General features: G+C 40.2%; 1 long non-coding RNA gene across 1 annotated transcript in view; it reads left to right on the forward strand.

Moving 5' to 3' along the window:
* Window positions 1–5,819, forward strand: part of LOC131574331 (uncharacterized) — a 45,473-nt gene extending 39,654 nt beyond the window's left edge. The window contains exon 3 of the long non-coding RNA XR_009276465.1: window positions 5,720–5,819. This is a non-coding gene — a long non-coding RNA (uncharacterized LOC131574331). The remainder of the gene's footprint in view (window positions 1–5,719) is intronic.
* Window positions 5,820–6,226: the final 407 nt, after the last annotated feature.

Here is a 6,226-nt window from a genome sequence, read left to right on the forward strand (position 1 = left end):
ATCATCACCCATCAATAACATCAATAACCAATAACATCAATAACCAAGGTGGTCTCGTGCCACTCCAGTGCTGCAGAGTTGGAAGCAGAAATGGTGAGGCTTCTAAATGTCACAAACACACTCTTTCTCTACTCAAAGGAGCCAAACATCCTCTGTGGCCGTGACATGACCCCTACCTCACCTTTAAAGGGGTGCTCTGTCTAAAATGTGGGTGCTCAAGAACAGCTTTGTCTGATATTTGTTCCTCCCCTGCCTCTGTACAGCAGAAGAAACCGGTCCTGATACTTTGCTTAAAAACACAGACAAGCAGCAAACACCACATTATCACATTCCTCTCTTTGGTGGCACTTGCTTTAAGATAAGAAATGAACATAATTACTTGTGTTCTGCTGATGGGAAGTGAGCCATCAGAGGCAGGCATTATTACTGTTACTGCTGTTATTATTACCCAAGTAGCAGGAAGTGTGGTGCCATAAAAACTCTTCTAAGCAGTCACTCCCTCTTACAGACCATTAAAGGTTCACTTCACACTTACATCTCTTTCTTCAAGACTCAATCCTGAATCATTAATTTTGCACTTGGCATTCCTAAAAGAAAGCTTTTTTTGAAGCAAAACCTTCTCTTGATGTCTGAGTGCACCCTGAAGACGTTAATCACCAGAGACATACACTCGAGACAAAAAGGTTCCTTGGATTTACTGAAACTTAAAAGCAGCAAGATGCAAAGATTTTTGGTTTCTTTGGTTTGTTTTCCAGCACCATACAGTGTCCAAGCTTTAGACAATATCCTTTTCTGACAGCAAAGAGCAGTTGTTAAAATAATGTGTGACCCAAGACACTCTGAAAGTGTGACAGATCAGATTGGAAACCAAACCAAACCCTTCCTCACCTCCCTTGCCAAAGTGTCACTTTACAGATCAACGGGCTCTAAAGTAAAGAACTTATGGAGGGACTCCACAGTAAGGGAAAGTACAATCTTTTTGTTGTGCAGGTGTGATACCTCTAATGGAGACAGATTTTTTTGATGCTACCTATTTCTATAATTTTTATTTTCTTTTTCTTCTCCCTTTCTTTCTCTTTTTCATTTTTCCTGCTTTGCCTTTTCCCTCTTCTATCTGTTTAAAGAGATTTTTTGCTGTTAGTGATTCATTACAACTCAAAACAAATTCAGGAATTTTAAAATGTCCCTTAATATATTGTTTGGAAGAGACACCCCTCCCCTGCATGCAGATCTCCTTCCCAAAAGGGTTCCTCACTTTCTTTTAAGAATACCGCAGCACTGTGAAAGTAAGTGATTGATAATTTTGGGGTTTCTGTGAAGCTTTTTCTTCTTTTCCTACCCCAGCACAAGTCCTTCCTTAATTAAAGAAAACACATGAAGCAAATGATGAATTAACAAATGGGGAGCAGCCATGTCAGATAGTCTCCGACTCAGAAATCCTGAATATCTCATGCATTATTGCCCTCTAGTGTTACTTCAGAATCCATGGAGAAGATTCTTCTGTGAAATTGAACAACTACTGCACGTTCCAAAGGGACAGGGCCAGAGCTGGCCCTGAGAAGAAGTGGCCATGCATCATAAAAGAGGCATTTTGCAGTCCCTTGATTTATCCAAGGGCTTTACTGAGAGCCAGTGCTTGGAATAGTTGTATCCATACAAAGGGAATGGGCGGTGCACAGGGATCTTTGCTCTCCACATCTCTATTTGTATTCCACCAATGACACCCCTGATGCCACATGGACATTTTGATCTAATCCCAGTTCTCCTGTGGCCAAAAGTTTTTCAGGGAGTTTAAAATGTTTGGTTTAGCAACAGACCAATAAAAATAAAATACATGGCAGTGTAAGTTCAGAACAACATTGCTGTAGAATGGCATGAACAAATTGAAATGTGACCTGTTACAAAAGGGTAAATTAACAGATTTTTTAAATCCTCTCCAATCTCACATTAGCTGTTCAGAAAAGTTCTCTGAACTTCCTGAAAGTCTGGAACCTGGATGAGCAGGTAAAGGCACTTTCCAAAATCCGTGCACCACATTCATTGCACTGCCATTTAGGCTGTGGTTTTAACTTTTAATTCTTCTTTTTTCTATGTTATTGATCTTGCTATTATATCTGATTTTTCTATTCTTATATTCTCTAATTGATACGACTTTCATTTTCTTTTTTTAATTTTTTCTATGGGAAGGAAAAATCCAGAGAACTCAAATCCAGAGTCTGAAGTGATCCATGGAAAGTACAACATCCAGTCTGTTCTCTCACAGCTCCTTTCATCCTGCTCCCAAGCAGGAGCTCATGTGCACCTCTGGCAAAGATTTTTGCTGGGAACTTGCTGGTGAAAGATAGCAAATAATTCTGCTTATTCCTTACTCAAAGCCCCAGGAAAGGTGGCTCATGACATCCCAGCAAGTTTGCAAACAAGAAATGTTACTATGGCTTTTACATATTTATGTTGGGCCAGATTTTTGTCTCATCCTGATTTCACAGCTGCTTCCTACAGTCAGCTTTGATCATACAATATGATCTATCCTAATAAAAGGAGCAGAGTCAGAACAGTGCAAAATATCCCATTACACTGTGTGATCTATTTATCTGTTGCTTTAAATCCATAAGGGGTCTGTTCTACGTGTTCTTTTGCCAGCCATCTGCAGGCACTGATGATCAGACTTTTAAAGTCATTTGGGCATTTGCCATGCTCAGTAACTCCTGGAATTTTCAAGACAGCTGAGATGTTTCTGAGTTTTAAAGGACTTTGACAAGAGTGAATAGTAAAGTTTTTCAAAACTGTTGTTAGGTATTTATCTGCATATTTTAAAATGAAATGTTTATCAAAGTGTGAGCCTAATCCTCTTCTGAGAAGAGAGGACCACGACATGCCAGTGCTGGGTGTGTTACATCACACTTTTGAAACACATTTGCCAACATTTCTTCACATCTACTTGACCTGCCTGCGAGAAGTTGACATTCAGACAACTTAGAGAGGATGATCTAAAATCTGATCTTGAACAAGACACTATTTTTCTAAAATATTGCAAATGTCTGTAACATTTCATGCTCTGAAGCTCATTTTTTAATGATCCTCATAACTAGGTTTTTATGATGAATCTTTATGATTCAAAGAATTCAAATCCCAGAGTGATTTGTATCTTCCCCCCCTTAGATATGGATATTGCTTGATAGGATGTGCATTGGTTGTTTTTTATATTCAAAGCCTTTTAAGGGACTTTTTTCTGAAGGTATTGAAATTTTTTCTCTGTTACATTAACAATAGAGTTTTAACTAAGACACCACTTCAGGAGAGCAGCAATGAAAGGAGAACACAGCTGTGACTTTCAGAGTTTGCAGGGATGTCAGCAAGAGAAAATGCATCTTTTCCTGTAAAGTGAGCAAATTTATTCTGCAAGACTTGGAGAGAAAATAAATTTGGAGCTTCACAATGCTATTTATTCAGAGTCACTTTCCAGCATAAAACCACTGCTGAAAGTTCTCATAATAGAGGGTAGGAATCTCATAAGCATCTCAATACACCTTACACTCCTGCCTCTGTCAAGAGTCAGCAGCCAAGTTGATAACAAGACCTATCTTCTTTTATTTTGCTGGAGAGACTCTTAATCAGTCCACAGTTGCCTGGTATGTGTCTAATTTTATATAGCAAGGAAAAGATGAGCAGATCCACACCGACTTAGCAAGTTCAGAGGTATTTTGCTTTGGAATTTACAAACAGATGGGATCCATGACTGGAATTACAAACGTAGATGAGCATAAAAGATTTACAATTGCATTTCTTTCCTCCTAAACTGTTTCCCTGCAGCTTGTCCTTGCTTGTGTAACACAGCAGCAGGCTCAGCACAAGGAACAGCACCCTGAGTGTCACGGGGTCACAGTCAGAGCAGGATGCACACTCTGTTTTCATACATGTAAATACATATTTAAAGACTGTTCACATTTGAAAAGAAGGCTGTATGTGAGACACATGGGAGAATAACAAGAAACAAGTTCAACTTTTAATGTATTCTGACCGCTATGTGTGGAAAATCTTTGCTGCATTATGTGGAGTTGAAACTTGTACTGAGAAGAAAATTTGGCCCTGGAAATAGCACAGAGCAGTGTGTAGGTCTAGCCAGGAGCATGCTGAGCTAGAAGAAGTATTGGGTCTTTGTGGTCTGAGATGATATTTTGTGCCTTGAGTCCCATAAAGCAGAATGACAGAGAAAAGCCTATTTTAAGTGTCATTCTGTAGCTCAGGAGATAATGTAAGGGTGGTGGTGGTATTATATATAACTCCAAGCAGATCCTTAGCACTTAATGGATTTCAATGGAAACAATTTGATTCAGGACTTTAAATGTTAAGTGATATCCTATGTAGGGCTTTGAAATAACTTAAACCTTTCTGGGTTTGGTACCTGGAGTTAAATTCCTCCTCATGTTCTCAGAGTCATCTATTCTTGCTGCCTGCAAGGGCTGAGAAAAGTGTGAGCTGATCTCCTGGCACTGGGTGTCCTCTCACTGGACACAAGGGAAGGCTCCACGTGTAGGTGGGGCTGCTCCTCTCACAGCAGGGTCAGGGCTCTCATCCCCTCAGCATCAGGGCTTGCAGCTGGCAGGACATGCAATAGCTAGTAGGCACTCAAGCTTATTTAGGATCTGGACCTCAAATGTTGGCACTAATCAGCTCCTTAAATCACTCCTGAATGAAAGTGAAAATAAAAAAAAACCCAAATATTTTCCCCTCAACGTGGTCCCTTCCAAATTAGGCTGAGATGTTTGCTGAGGGTAGATAACATCTTCACCATGCAGCACTTGCACTGCACCCTGTTCTTAGCTATGCAGAGAACGGGCAGTTCTGGCATCTCTCCCAGACTCTGCAGCATGCTCACTTTCATTTTTGACCACTTTAATAGTAAAAGATCCTTCCTTGGCAGTGGCTACAAATATCAGAATTCCCACTGTGAGGAAAAGTTTAAATATTCAGAATTCACCTTCAAAGCATTAGTTGAAAATCACTGTAAGAAATTCTGCTCTTGTCTTTGCCTTTTATCTTGTGAAGAAAAGCAAAACCATAAAACCTTAAGGAACAAAGCCTGTCTCCGACCTTGCCCTTGCCTGGATCAGGTGTACACGTGTGGAACAAGAGCTTTGTTAGTCAGCAGCTGAATGTGTTTGCAAGTTTAATGTGTCCAGCCTATTCAATTACACTACTACAGCTTATCACACTAATAACCAGCTTTTAGAGATCTGGGAGCCAGGTTCTGCTCACACTTGCTGCTTTTCTTTCTATCTATTGCAGTGTACTTGGACATCTGCTAGTTCTGGCAAATTCAGGTTCATGCTGTCTTAGAGGGGCAAGAGAAGAGCACAGCTGTGTGCCCTGCTGGTAATTCCCTGAGAGCCTGAGTTGGGCCAGACATGGAAAACTTGGTCCAGTACAAAAAAGGGTCTGACAAGTGCTGGTTGAATCTTTTTGTGATGTAGGAGAGGCTTTGGCGGAAAGCCTTTAGGCAAAAAAAACATTGTAAAAAATTTTCCAGATATTTTCAAGCTCTGTGTTGTGATTGTCAATTACATTCCTTCAGCAATCAGGCTGAAGAGAATTGTCCCTTTGTTCTGTGAGTTTAGAATAAAGGAAATATTCTTGTCTTTCTAACAGGCTGTAACTGTGGGCTTGGAAACGGTAGTTGAAATGTTCTTGACTTGCTGACTTTGCTTTATCCTCTTAACAGAATAAATGTTCTCATGTAATAACAAACCTGACAGATCTTCATAATTGATCCCTATCCCTGACATATGAAGGGCACAGGATGCAAAGAGAATGAAGCACTGTAAGTACCCTGCAATGGAAGTATTGATTCTCTCAATTGCAGCACTGCCTTTCTCTGTAAGTGCCCACCTCAGCAAGAAGAAATTATGGGGGAAAATGGACAGGGGAAGTAAAATTAGATCTAAATAAAAAAAATAAAAAATAAAAAGTGTAACTGATAAGTCAGTGAGAGCCTGCCAAGGAGTCTCATTGCCTAAGGGTTCAGTTTTACACAGGGCCCTTAACTAGATCAATAGATTCCTTTTGGACTACCAGAGGTTAAAAGAAGTATAAGTGGGAGAGGGCTAATAAATCAACCCTGCTTGTACCAGACACAGATTAGTCGTGTCCAAGCCCCTTTGTACAATTAGAATGATTCACACAGGAGTGGTTGGCATGGGCTGAGAGGTGCTGTGGGTAATGGGTAAAG

The sequence above is a fragment of the Poecile atricapillus genome, unplaced genomic scaffold (assembly GCF_030490865.1).
Source record: "Poecile atricapillus isolate bPoeAtr1 unplaced genomic scaffold, bPoeAtr1.hap1 scaffold_251, whole genome shotgun sequence".
In the NCBI taxonomy this organism is placed as follows: domain Eukaryota; kingdom Metazoa; phylum Chordata; class Aves; order Passeriformes; family Paridae; genus Poecile; species Poecile atricapillus.